Source organism: Amblyraja radiata, chromosome 4, assembly GCF_010909765.2.
Source record: "Amblyraja radiata isolate CabotCenter1 chromosome 4, sAmbRad1.1.pri, whole genome shotgun sequence".
In the NCBI taxonomy this organism is placed as follows: Eukaryota; Metazoa; Chordata; class Chondrichthyes; order Rajiformes; family Rajidae; genus Amblyraja; species Amblyraja radiata.
The window spans coordinates 2,586,105-2,599,048 of NC_045959.1; the positions used below are offsets into that span (position 1 = coordinate 2,586,105).

General features: G+C 41.4%; 1 protein-coding gene across 1 annotated transcript in view; it reads right to left on the reverse strand.

Annotated features, from left to right (window-relative positions):
- Positions 1-8,694: 8,694 nt before the first annotated feature.
- Positions 8,695-12,944, reverse strand: part of dcaf13 (DDB1 and CUL4 associated factor 13) — a 66,300-nt gene continuing 62,050 nt past the window's right edge. The window contains exons 13-14 of the transcript XR_004411624.1: positions 9,731-9,735; positions 8,695-8,706 (exon numbers count right to left, since the gene is read on the reverse strand). The gene's annotated coding sequence lies outside the window, so the exon portion shown is untranslated. The remainder of the gene's footprint in view (positions 8,707-9,730; positions 9,736-12,944) is intronic.

Below are 12,944 nucleotides of genomic sequence, written 5' to 3' on the forward strand. Positions count from 1 at the left end.
AACATCACCTTTACAATTTATCTACAAACTATGTAATTCTTCGGATTACTTTTCTTTACTCCCACTGATGGTGTTAACAAAGGGAAAAATAAAACGAGGCATGTATCTGAGGATTTGGGTAAATTTGGCCAATCTTCATGTCTGAATGTGGGCACATTACTTAGTTAGGAAATGGGCGAGGGAGTAGGTAGACTGCGAGGTTTGGTTGTGAGTTCATCTATCATTCACAAAAACACACTTTCCAGTAAAGCCAGCTGTTTATTGACTAGCAACTTTATAAAATTGTTGTTGTGTCCTTTCCAACCTTGATTTCACAGGTTTTGACAAGAATTACAGCTCTTGTATTGGCACCTGTCTTGACTACATTCAGCACAGATCATAAATGGAATCTATTTCTCAGGAGGGCTCACCGCACCGTTGCAAGCTACTATCAATACCGCGATGAGCTAAATAGATGCTGTCTATCATTATGCCCAGTTGATGCACCCATTTGGAGAATATCCTAAATATCCAGTCCATATCCCATTCCCGTGCCATTAGCTTCGCACAAATTGACATCTCGCAGTGAGACTGTTGAAATCCATTGACTGGAGTGAAGCCGCACAAGAAGAATAAGTCAACTTTCCACAGACCATTACGTCTCCTCCCCTCGAGTCTAAGTATCCTACGTGATAAATAATTGCCGGTAAACCTATCTGATACTGAAATATAACTAGTTCATTGTAATAGTGACCTTTGCTATGGTACTCATTGTTGGAGATTTTCTGGAGTTTGAAATATTTTTCATTTCTCTATATGTTTTCACTTTCTTTATCTAAAGTTTATTTATTCTCATTATTTCCGCTACTGCGCCTTATGTGATCTCGAACTCAACTGTTTATACTTCCTTTTCAGGCGTCGAACAAGTAATGACACCACCCTTCAGTCAGATTGATGAGTAAGATACATAGCTGCCAGTCCTTGTCGCAGACAATCGAGGTGCCCCGTTTCCAATTTTGCCTTTGACGCCAAAAAAACACATATGTGCTGAGTTGATTATAGCTAACAGCAGGCATTTGTTTTCATTCTCTGAATAAAACATGTAAAATGATCTTTTTTTTTTCAAATTTCAAGTATATAAATAATTGGGAAAATTATTTACTAATTAAGTTCTCTGCTACCTTAACTTACCTTTGGATAATTATTTAGAAATTGGATTGACTATCATTGAAATATAAATGTTTAGCGAAAGAAAAAAAATCATGTCCTCTTAAAGTCAGGCTACTCTACTCATTGTACATGTGTGTGTGTGTGTGTGTGTGTGTGTGTGTGTGTGTGTGTGTGTGTGTGTGTGTGTGTGTGTGTGTGTGTGTGTGTGTGTGTGTGTGTGTGTGTGTGTGTGTGTGCTTCCAGCATGTAGACTATTAAATCTGCACAGTAGAATCAGAATATTAGTAATTGTAGAACCAATAATATCAATTAGGGTAATTTGTTTGTCAACTGTTTAAGACTGAGGTGAGAAAAAACTTTTTAACCCAGAGAGTTGTGAATTTATAGAATTCCCTGCCATAGAGGGCAGTGGAGGCCAAATTACTGGATGGATTTAAGAGAGAGTTAGATAGAGCTCTAGGAGCTAGTGGAGTCAAGGGATATGGGGAGAAGGCAGGCACGGGTTATTGATAGGGGACGATCAGCCATGATCACAATGAATGGCGGTGCTGGCTCGAAGGGCCGAATGGCCTCCTCCTGCACCTATTTTCAATGTTTCTATGTCTCTATGTAACTGATTGTGTGTGACATTTGCCTCAAAAAAAAATACAGAACAGCAACAGAAAAGTTTTAATTGTATGGACATTCAAGGTGTTTTATTCTTCTTCCTACTTTAAGAATCTTATTACGTTTAGATTCAGATTCCGATTCAGATTCAACTTTAATTGTCATTGTCAGTGTACAGTACAGAGACAATGAAATGCAGTTAGCATCTCCCTGGAAGAGCGAAATAGAATATGATTTCAATAAATAAATCTATTTACATGCATACAGTCATAGTGTTTTTCCTGTGGGAGGAGTGTCGGGGGGGTTGGGGAGGGGGGTGATTGGCAGTCACCGAGGTACGTTGTTGAGTAGTGTGACAGCCGCAGGGAAGAAGCTGTTCCTGGACCTGCTGGTCCGGCAACGGAGAGACCTGTAGCGCCTCCCGGATGGTAGGAGGGTAAACAGTCCATGGTTGGGGTGAGAGCAGGCCGTTTAATTTACATTTCTGTGTAATAAAATATAAAGCTGAATTAATTTATATAATGGAAAGGAAAGATCAGCAAAATAATATATCAATTCACTCCATTGGCAATGAATTAAATGTATCTATTTCTTCTATAACTGAATAAAGCCCCTAACTACAAAACAGATGTGTTTTTACATCAAATGTTATAGAATCCCCTTTGTCGAAATATCTAACTGTTAAACATTACGCAGCTGACAGAAAATTATATAAACAATCTAAAAGGGATAGACAGGTCTTGACTCGAAACGTCGCCTATTCCTTCGCTCCATAGATGCTGCCTCACCCGCTGAGTTCCTCCAGCTTTTTTGTCTACCTGGAGCTAATTATGTCTGTATAGCAACATCAATACCAAAATTATCCTTTCAAAATTAACCATTCACAGGGATTCATTATTTATAAATAATGATTAATTTTGGTTAGGCCATTCTCTTTGGAATTTGAAGGTGAAATGCTCAATTTCCATTCTAAATAATATGTTTTTCAAGTCAAAATGAAAGCTAGCTAATGAAAGAGTTTGCAATGTCCCAAGTCATGCTTAAAGAAATGAATAGGTGAACGACATGGTTCATAAGCTTGATGCTTGATGATAAACTCTTGCCCACACATCTGCTGCAGCTGCAAGACTATCAACAAGTGCACTGTAATGGCATCTATCTCTATACCTCTTCAGCTTTTCTGTCCCAAGTCCCTCACCCGCATATTTGTCAGCTCTAAACTTGAATATTCCAATCCTCTCCTTCTCAATGCTCCATTTTCTACACTGCATATATAGAGGTATTCTTTGTTCTCCACAACCTTGCTCCCAATATATTAATGCTGTGGCACTGATCTACAATTAGGATATTGAGCTACCACTCAATCTGTAAGAATGTAGGTTGCAAGTTAATCAATACTTTTAGGCAACATTTTATTCTGTTCAGCATATATACAATGAACTAATTAATATAATTATAATCATAAACATTTATCATAGTGCACTTATCAATATATGGTTTGGAGACCTATGTGTCATAATAATTAGAGATCAGCTATTGAGGTGAATAGGACGAATCCAGACTTTCAGCATAAAGGCTATAGTAAGCCTTGGCTCCAACACCAAGACCCGGAGCGTGGCCTTGCATCACCCGGCGCGGCTTTAAATGGCTGCGGGACTTGCTAGCGCCCGCCAGGGGCTCCAACACCAAGACCCGGAGCGCTGCCTTGCATCGCCCGGCGCGGCTTTAATGGCCGCAGGACTTACTTACCATCGCCCGTCGGGGGCTTTGACACTGATATCGGGAGGAGAATGAGGAGTGCAGGGGAGAGATAAGACTTTGCCTTCCATCACAGTGAGGAGGAGATTCACTGTGATGGATGTTTGTGTAAATTGTGTTGTGTCTTGGTTCTTTTTCTTGTGTGTATGACTGCAGAAACCAAATCTCGTTTGAACCTCAATGAGGTTCAAATAAGAACAAATAAATTGTATTGTATTGTATTGTATTGTATTGTAGAACACCTGCAGTTGCATCCAATGTACTTCTATGCAACAATGTGGAGTATGGTTCTGATGTAGGGTCTTTGAACTGAAATTTAAGTATTTTTCCCTTTCCACAGACTTCATGGATATGTCATATCACAAATATCTGCTTATCATGAGAATCATAAGGTTCAGGCAGCATCTGCAATGGGAGAGAGTGCATGATTTTTTCCGTTTTCTCTGTTTTTCTCTATCCACAGATACTCTCTGGGTTGCTGATTATTTCTTTTTTTTTTAATGTTCCTATTACATATATTTTTAAATTGAGATAATTATGGCAACTTCTATTTATATACTACCTAGACTCCAGGAAATTATCCAAAAGAGCATTATCAGACAAAATTCAACACTGAGGAAACATGGTTCAAATAACCCAAAAACATAAAAGGAGATAAATAAACAGAATGGACCAGATAGGGATTCTAAGACCAATGTTCAAGGAAGCTCTGGAGCTTAGTACCTGGGCAGCCCAATGAGAATCCTAAAATGGTGGTGAGATTAAAATCACTCACTTTAATTCTCTACCCCACTTCTATTCTGACATTGTTCCATAAAGACCAATGTAACCTAAAGGAACTTCATATTTTGTTTAATACTCAAATACATCATTAGATAACCAACTTTTGTTAATCCTATGGTAAGGTTTTCTCTATGCAGATCTCGGGGTATCTAAATCTAAATTTTATTAGTTATTTAAGTGATGACATCGGATGGAAGCAGCATACCCAAATCTCATTGCACTTATGTGAAATGACATTAAAATATATTATTATTATTATTATTATTATTATTATATTATTAGATGCTGCCTGTGTATTGGATAACTAATCTATCTTTAATTTCAAATTTCACACAATCATTGTTCTTGATGTCACTATTCCACAATTTGCTTTTTCTTCTATTTTCATCTCCTCTAAACATACCAGCAAGTCTGCATCAACCTCTCAGTAAATATCTACATCACACGTTCATCCATTCCATTTCATACCACTGCCCCTCCCCTTCGCTGCTTGACTGATGAAGGCTCATTAAGCTCAAATATTAGTTTTGTTTCTCACTCCACAGATGCAAAGACCTCATCAGTAAGTCCAGAATCTTCCATTTTATTTCAAATTTACAAAATTGGCTTGTAAGGGGTAATTGTGGAGGGTTAATTTTCTGATTGGAAGCCTGTGGCCAGTCTTGTGCCACAGGGTCGATGCTGGGTCCCCTGCTGTTTGTTATATATATTATCAATTTGGATGACAACATCATTAACATTGTTAGTAAGTTTGCAAATGACATTAAAATCGGTGGAATAATCGACAGTGAGGAAGAATATCCAAATTTACAAGATCTCGATCAGTTTGGAATGTCAGCCAAGGAATGGCAACTAGATTTTTTCTCTGACAATTATGAGATGTTCCACATTGATATGTCAAACTAGAGCAAGGCATTTACCGAGTAAACGGTAGAGGCCTTTGGAGCAATACACAATAAAGCGATCTAGGAGAACATGTGTAGTAGGCCCCCCTCGGTCATGACTGACCATGGGAGATGCATCCTAGTTTGCTGGTGATGTGTGGTCGGATGCAAGCCTGTGCGATATCATATGGAGGCCAGGCTGTTGCCCATGCAGCACGTCCCCCCTTTCCATGTCGCTGATCGATCCAAAGGAACAGCAGGGCCATTACAGTTTGGCACCAGTGCCGTCGCAGGAGCTGCCAGAGCGAGGTTGTAGACAACGACGAACTGCCTTACGGGCTCCGACTCCGGATTTTCTTGAGGTTTACTCCAGGAGCCTTTTCCATGACTGGACATGGCCACAAGGCAGTGGAGGATTTAAATCAGAGTTTTCCCTCTCCTAGATGGACTGCCTTCCCAGACCGACGAGCCCCATCTGCATATGTGTGGTTCCCTAAAAGTGGTGAGTTGCAGGGTTTGGCGTGCTTGCCTTCATTGAGGAAACCATTTGGGACATCATGATGTAGGTGTACGTCATTGGTGAGACCACACCTGGGATGCTGTGTAGAATTCTGGTCACCCAGCTGCAGGAAGGACATTATTACCTTGGAAAGGATGCAGAAGAGATTCACCAGGATGTTACCTCATCTTGCCCGCTTTAGTTATAGAGAGAGGTTGGACAAATTGGGACTTTTCACTTTAGAGCGTCACAGGCTATGGAAGGTAATCCACACCTGGAATGAGCTGTCAGAGGAAGCTAGAGAAGTGGATAAAGTTATTGATTTAAAAAAACATTTGGACAGATATATGGATACAAAGAATTTAGAGGGTCAAATGTTGGCAAATGTCAACAAAAGCTTTGGCAAATGGATACAAAGGATTTAGAAGGCTATAGGTCAAATGTTGGCAAATGCCATCTGAAAAATACGTGTAAATCAGATTAGAGCAGAATTTGGCCACAGTCATGTGAGTAAGGGGAATACTGTAAGGGGCCAGAATACAGTAAGCAACCTTGCAGAATACCAGTGTTCAGAATTATCTTGGAGGCCATCTTGCCATCTATCCTTACTGCTTCTTAAAAGGCTTTTCATCACTGAGATTTATTTCGTTTAGTTTAGAGATACAGTGCGAAAACAGGCCCTTCGGCCCACCGAGTCAGCGCCGACCAGCGATTTCTGCAGTTACACTATCCTACACACACCAGGAACAATTTACAATTATACCAGGCCAATTAACCTACATACTTCTACATCTTTGGAGTGTGGGAGGAAATTAGAGATCCCGGAGAAAATCCATGTAGATTACGGGGAGAACGTACAAATCCGTACAGACAAGTCCCCGTAGCCAGGATCGAACATGGGTCTCTGGCGCTGTAAGGCAGCATCTCTACCACTGTGCCATCGTGCTGCACCTTTATGTTGAATATATTTATAAAGATCACTCTTCAAAGATCAATTGTGCTTTTATAGATCCAACAGGTGTTGCACTCTGCTTTATTAGGAATTCACCAAAAGTATTGCATAACTGATATTAATGAAAGTTTGCATGTTAATTATATTTCCAACTACTCTTATTTTTTCATAAAGTTTTATTGTTGAGAATTCTGTGGCATTGATTATTTTTTCTTACGCCTGGGTTTTTGTGTAGTCAATGGAATTATCTTACTGATAATGTGATATTGATTTGATCTTTACATATCATTTATGATGTTTGTTCAGCTGTTCGAATGTGAAGCATTTGGTGAATGTATTTAATAATTTCCCAGATCCCTTTGTGATCACATATTATCAGGGTTGGCAGGATACAGTGATGTTCTTGGCCATAAGAAATGTATTAGATTGTTTATGAAGTGGCAGACTGATGACAATCCGTATCTCAAATGGCTGAGAAACTATGGTAACTCAGCTGTATCATCTACCACGCAACATAATTCTACATCAAGTTTCTAAACTAGCATCCCTATTATTTGTGTGTAGTTGTCTAAACAGCTAACATGACACTTTTGTAATGAGCATTAATAATTTATTTCCATCATTATTAAGAGAAATAGTAAGATTAAACGAGAACTTACCAGTTTGAAGTTTGATCTGTATTTTATGAGGAGGAACGTTGAGGGAATACGTGAAGAACCCGCTTCCAACGCATGCGTGCCATTCTTCAAAGCAGCGGTGTGAGGTCACAGAAACTATAATGACCTAACATAGTAAGATTATCAAAGAGATACCAGTTTTGATATGATCATAGGAGGGTGGGAGCGGAGGGCACGTATTCCCTCAACGTTCCTCCTCATAAAATACAGATCAAACTTCAAACTGGTAAGTTCTCGTTTAATCTTACTATTTTACTTCGGAGTCACGTGAGTGACTACGTGAAGATTTCAAAGCTCTGTGACCTCATGCCGTGGAACGAGTCCATGCTTCACAACTGCCTTGGGTATCGGGAGAGAGTATCATTAGCAATTTTAGACACACTTATACAAAGACTTGTGTGATATAACGAGAAAATACATTTATTAATTGAAATCATAGCCCTGTAACCCTTCGGGCAAATTATAATATTGAACGTAAAATGCTTTCCGAAAATGATGATGGCTCCAAAAAACTGGTTTATTATAAAACCTTTGGAAAGTCCTTTCGGATGACCATCCTGCTATTCTGAGGATTTGGTCCGTGGGTACCTCAGAATTTTTGCTGCGGATTTTGCTGCAGCCCTGGTGGAATGAGATTTAAAACCATTAGTGTTTATTCCTGCCATCTTTAGGACACATTTGAGCCACCTTGAGATAGTTTGGGTCGTGACCCTTTTGTGCGGTTTCTTGTAAGAAATTAACAAAGCCATTTCCTGACCTCGAATGCTCTTAGTATATTCCATGTATAATTGGATATGTCTTGCTATACACAGACGTTCGTCATATGGATATGCCATAAATTCAATCACTTGACCCGATGAACCTGGTCTGTTTGTTTTATTAACTCATGAATGACAAACACCAGTTTCTCTCGTGAGATGATCAAGGAGTCCAGGCTCAGTTTGCTTAATGACTGGACTCGTTGTGCAGTAACTAACGCCATGAGCATAACCATCTTCATGGTCAGTTTCTGCAGTGATAATGCTGTTTATGGGCTACCAGCTCCTCAGCATGTTTAAAACGACACCCACATCCCAGATTTTGGAGTACCTGGTTTTAGGGGGATTTGCATTGAATATGCCCCTCATAAGTTTTGTTACCAGGGGGTGCGTTCCCACCGTGTGCCGCTCCGTTCCTTGTGATAGGTAATTGGAGAGTGCACTTCTGGCACTATTGATGGCACTGTAGCCCAATCGTTTATCATAATGGAGGTTTGTTAAGAATTCCAATACGGCCAGAATATTCTTGGCCCTTTGGTCTAGGTTGTTGTCAAAGCAGTATATGCCCCATTTCTTGATGTGTCTGAGGTACTGCTTCCGTGTTGACAGTCTTTGTGCGGATGTGATGAGATTCATCGTCCTGTCTGACAGCCCCATGCCGTGTAGTGGGTCTTTCAGACTCTACAAATCAACAAATCCATAGTCTTATGGCATGGGTGACTGCCCCCCTCCAGTTACTGGATGAATTAATAAATTCGGGCTATGTCCAATAATGGAACATGGTTCTAACACCATCCCCTGTATGACCGAATACCACGGTTGAGTAGGCCAATCGGGTACTATGAGAATCCCAGATGCCGAATATTGTTGAATTTTCCTTTGTACCCGATTGATGATGCAGAATGGGGGAAAAGCATAAAAAACGCCATTTCCCCCAATGCAGTGAGAAAGCATCTGTAGCTTCTGCCCCAGGGTCTGGTTCCCAGGACACATACCTTGGTAATTGGTGATTCAACCTGGACGCAAAAATATCAATATCTGGTCTACCATATTTTGCTGTAATTTCAGCAAATACATTTTATTTAACATCCATTCCGTGTTTTCATTAAATTTGCGTGACCTGGTGTCTGCCACTGAATTTAGCTTACCTTTATGTTGCCGATATCCAAATGTTTCTTTGGATACACCATTTTGTAATACCATAGACGAGTTGTCAATAATGATGGGGTTGGAGCAATACCTAATGCTATGTTCCCACCACTGTAGTTCAATTATAGCTTCCGTAGGCAGCTCCATAGGTCTATCAAAATGACCTTTGTTAAATTTGAGTGCTCTAATTTTTGCTCTTTGCAAATTTTGATAATGTAATGGCCCAAAATGTGTGGCCGGGAATGTAGCCACAATCTTCCCAATTATCCGGCCTACCCGTCTAATGGAGGGTCTGTTGGTGTTAAGAAGCTCGCTGCAATCCGCCTGTAGGGCTGCGGCTTTATTTATTGGTAAAGTTACTAACATATTGACCGTGTTAATGGTGAATCCTAGATAATCCATATTCGTTTCTGGTATCAATTTACACTTAACTACCATCTGTGTTCCCCTCTGATGGGTACTGTATAGTATGCATCTTTTAAGTCAATGCTTGTCATATAGAAACCAGCTGATACTAATTCTTTAGCAGTGATAAAGGTATCCATCTTAAAATGAACATATTGAACGAATGTGTTTAGGGTTGAAAGGTCAATGATAATCCTGCAACCCCCATCTTTTTTATTTTTAATAAATATGTTTGATACAAATTTTAATTGTTCATGAGTAGTATGCTCAATCACACCTTTTGTATACAATCGTTGTAGCTCCATGTGGGCTTTAGATTGTTCGGTTTTTGTAAGGACGAAATGCCTTTCTGGTGTATGTTGTACTGGGGGGTTATTGGGATGAGTAAATTCTATCAGATAACCCTGAATACTGCTTAGAACATACGAGTCTGTAGTGATTTTACACCATTCGTCACTGTAGTATTGCAACCTCCCTCCCACCGTCGTGGGTCCCTTTTTTACAAAAGAACCACACCCACCTACCTCCATGGTTACTGGTGGTTGTATTATTTTCTTTGTTTTTTGAAAAAAGGGGGTTTTGTTTTTATTCGTGTTCGTGGTTGTACTGGAGGTTTAGGCTTCCGCATCTTCCAGGGTGGCCGTCCCTGGCCATACCCTAAAAGAAGGCTGCTGCGGGTTATATTGGGTTCTGGCACTGCCACTGATATAAGCCACACTTTTCGGTCTTCCATGTGGCTGGTACCGTGATCCAAAATAAGCCTTTGCGCTGGTTTTGATGAGCCCCAGTGTCTTGGCTTCCCCAAACAAAAGGGTTGGGGTTTTAACGGCTCTTTGTTTGCAAATTGTTGCATATTTAGGATCCAGTGCTGGCTGAATAGCCGCCCTCCGCATGCTATTCAGCTCATATTGTACATTACAGAACAGGGCTAGTGCGTCTTGGTGGCCTTTAGTTTGCTCTGTTTTGTCCAGGGTGCGGATGTAAGCTGTGATCCCTGCCGTAAGCCCCTTTAAGGCTTTCTGGATTTTGAGATCATGGTTCCTGATTTCCTTCCCCATATGCTTCCAAATGCATTGGTTGACACTGGGGATTTGTAATACATCACAGTTACCAGGTGGCAGATGTCTGGCCAGTGTCTCTGTGAATATTTGTTGTTGGAGTTGATGGCCAGACATGTAGTTAATACTGGCTGCCATCCTGGAATCCAAGTCTGCCCCTGTTTGACTTGGTTTGAAGTAATCAGCCACCATGTCCAGCAGTGTATGTTTTTCTGCAGATTCAGGATCATGGGAAGCTGTGTGATCAGGGTCTGGCCCATCAGGGTCCTGCCCACTCTCCTCCGAAGAGGTCGAGATTTCAGGGGGTCCCTCACGGGGTACCCATATGGGGCTTGTCTGCCCACTGTGGCTAGTCTCCACATTCATGGGACTGCCACTGTGAAGGAGCTCCTCCAGCAGCTCCTTTAGACGGTGAGCTGCACTTGCTATTTTTGGCTGCTCCCATTCCTGCAGCCTTTCAGCAGTGTGCTGCTCTTTGTATCCCAGCTGTTCCCATCCCCGGTACTCACGGGTGCTGGTTTGCGGGCTTTCCTCGTCCCGCCGCTGGCCACACCGGTCCTGACTGTCGGTCCACGTCTGTTCCCGGTCAGCTGTTTCTCCTGGCTGCTCCGTATGCAGCCACTCATAGCGGGTTTGTTCCGTCTGCCGCACCCGTTCAGCCCTGGTCCGATATTGATACGGGCTGGTCGCCCGCTGCTGCTCCAAGTCGGGCTCTGCTAGATGGTGCGTTTTTGTTTGAACTTTGCCTCCCGGCCGGTGAGTAAGTTTCGTCGGTGCCAGAATGATTTCTGGCACAGCTGATTCCTCTACCGAGGCCTCTAGAGCCGACGGCTGCTGTCTCTGCCGTTCATCCACGTTTACAACGCGTTTCTCGGGCAGCTTTTTTGCAGACCGTTTCCTTTTCACTCTGTCCATTTTTCTGTGAATAAAAATGCAGAGTCCTTACCTGCCTTTTGCTGGTCCTTTTTTCCTTCTCCCGTTACTGGGGGATGTTCTCCACCCTTCTGTTGACTCGTGCAATGCGCTGTAGCGATATGACACGCATGCGTTGGAAGCGGGTTCTTCACGTAGTCACTCACGTGACTCCGAAGTAAAATGCCATCATTCTTACCTCTTATGAACTGGAACAGCATGCATCATTTCATATATTTTTTAACTTCATTTATATAGCATTGAATCATGGTCAAGGCCCAGTCAAAAAGGCACAACAGAGGATGTACTTCCTGTGGCAGCTGAGGAAGCACAATCTGCCACAGGCAATGATTGTCCAATTCTATACGGCTATCGTAGTCTGTCCTCACCTTCACCATCATGGTCTGGTTTGGCTCAGCCACCAAGCACGACATCCAGAGGCTACAGCAAATCGGCCGATCAGCTGAGAAGGTTATTGGCTGCAACCTTCACTCCATTGATGAACTGTACACTGCAAGAGCCAGGAAGCGAGCGGGTAAAATAATCTCTGACCCCTCTCACCCTGGCCACAAACTCTTTGAATCACTTCCGTCTGGAAGGCAACTCCGGACTGTCAAAGCTGCCACAGTCAGACATTAAAACAGCTTTTTTTCCACGAGTAGTAGCTCTACCCAATAACCAAAAATCTGTAGCCTCCTTTTGCTCTGGTATTTTATTTAAATCACATGTTTAATCAATAATGTTTTATTATTAATGTTTTATGTGTCATTCCGAACTGTCACTGTATGTTGTCACTTGCGGGAGGAGCACCAAGGCAAATTCCTTGTATGTGAATACTTGGCCAATAAACTTATTCGTTCATTCATTGAATCATAGTCAAGGCCCATATTTATTTTTCTACCTTTGCGAAGATTATGTTAACTGTCTGAACTGTTCTTGTGAGTCACTCTCCATCGTGATCCCGATTCATGCCCTGTTGATGATTGAAAGACTTTGGAGGATCAGGCGAGTCAGTTGCCACATGACATGCCTTTGATTCACTCTTTTAGCCACAATATTTACTATTTCAGTCAAATTTCTGATGAATGGTAACCTTGAAGATGTTAATAACAGAGAACCTCATGAGGCCATCACCAATGAATGCTAAGATCTTCTTGTTGGTGATGGTTATGTGATGGAAATGTTATTTGAGACTAATAAGTCTTCCTGCGTGTCAATTACATCTTGTTGAATGTGACATGGACAGGTTCATTTTCTAAGGAGCTGCGAATGGGACTATGTAATCATTACAAAATAACTCTACTTCTGGACTTCCGCTAGAAGGAAGATCATTGCTAAACTAGGTAAAGATGGT